Genomic DNA, 791 nt, shown 5'->3' with positions numbered 1-791 from the left:
GAACAGTTTTGGCATCTCACTTTATCCTTTGAAATTCAGAATGATTGGCTTCTTTAGGAACTCAGAATCTGGATAGTGTCATTGATTCTCCTAGTTAAGTATAATGATTCTTGAACATAGCTATTTATTGAGTCTTGGCCGTGGCCCAAAGCACTTTGTCTTCCAGTATTACCACCGGATACATACATGCCACAGACACATAATTAGGTGAACCTTTTCAGATTGTGACTCAGCTTTGCTAGAGTCCCCAATTAGAGGTGTCCAGGGGTCTTAAGCACACTCTTTTTGCCTTGGATCACAACTTTATTTCTTTCTTTTTCTCTCCTTTTTTTTCGTTTTCTTTTCTCCCTTTTTTTTTGTTTTTCTCCTTATCTTTTTTATTTTTTTTTGTATTCACTGCTTTTTCTTGCTTCAAGAATCATTTTTATGATTTTTCAGATCCTCAGTAACATGTCTCCTTTTTCATCATTCTTTCAAGAGCCAACATTCATGAACCACAAATTCAAAAGACATATGCACTGTTTAAGCATACATTCAGAAAACAAAAGTATTGCCACCAAATCAAAATAATTAAACTGTTATAAAATTCAAAATTCATAGAATTCTTCTCTTTTTCAATTAAGAACATTTTTCATTCAAGAAAGGTGATGGATTCATAGGACATTCATAACTTTAAGGCATAGACACTAAGACACTAATGATCACAAGACACAAACATAGATAAACATAAGCATGATTTTTCGAAAAACAGGAAAATAAGGAACGAGGAGATTAAAGAACGGGTCCACCTT

Source organism: Arachis duranensis, chromosome 2 (assembly GCF_000817695.3).
Source record: "Arachis duranensis cultivar V14167 chromosome 2, aradu.V14167.gnm2.J7QH, whole genome shotgun sequence".
In the NCBI taxonomy this organism is placed as follows: domain Eukaryota; kingdom Viridiplantae; phylum Streptophyta; class Magnoliopsida; order Fabales; family Fabaceae; genus Arachis; species Arachis duranensis.
The sequence above is the reverse complement of the archived record's forward strand: the minus strand, read 5'-3'. Positions refer to the sequence as shown.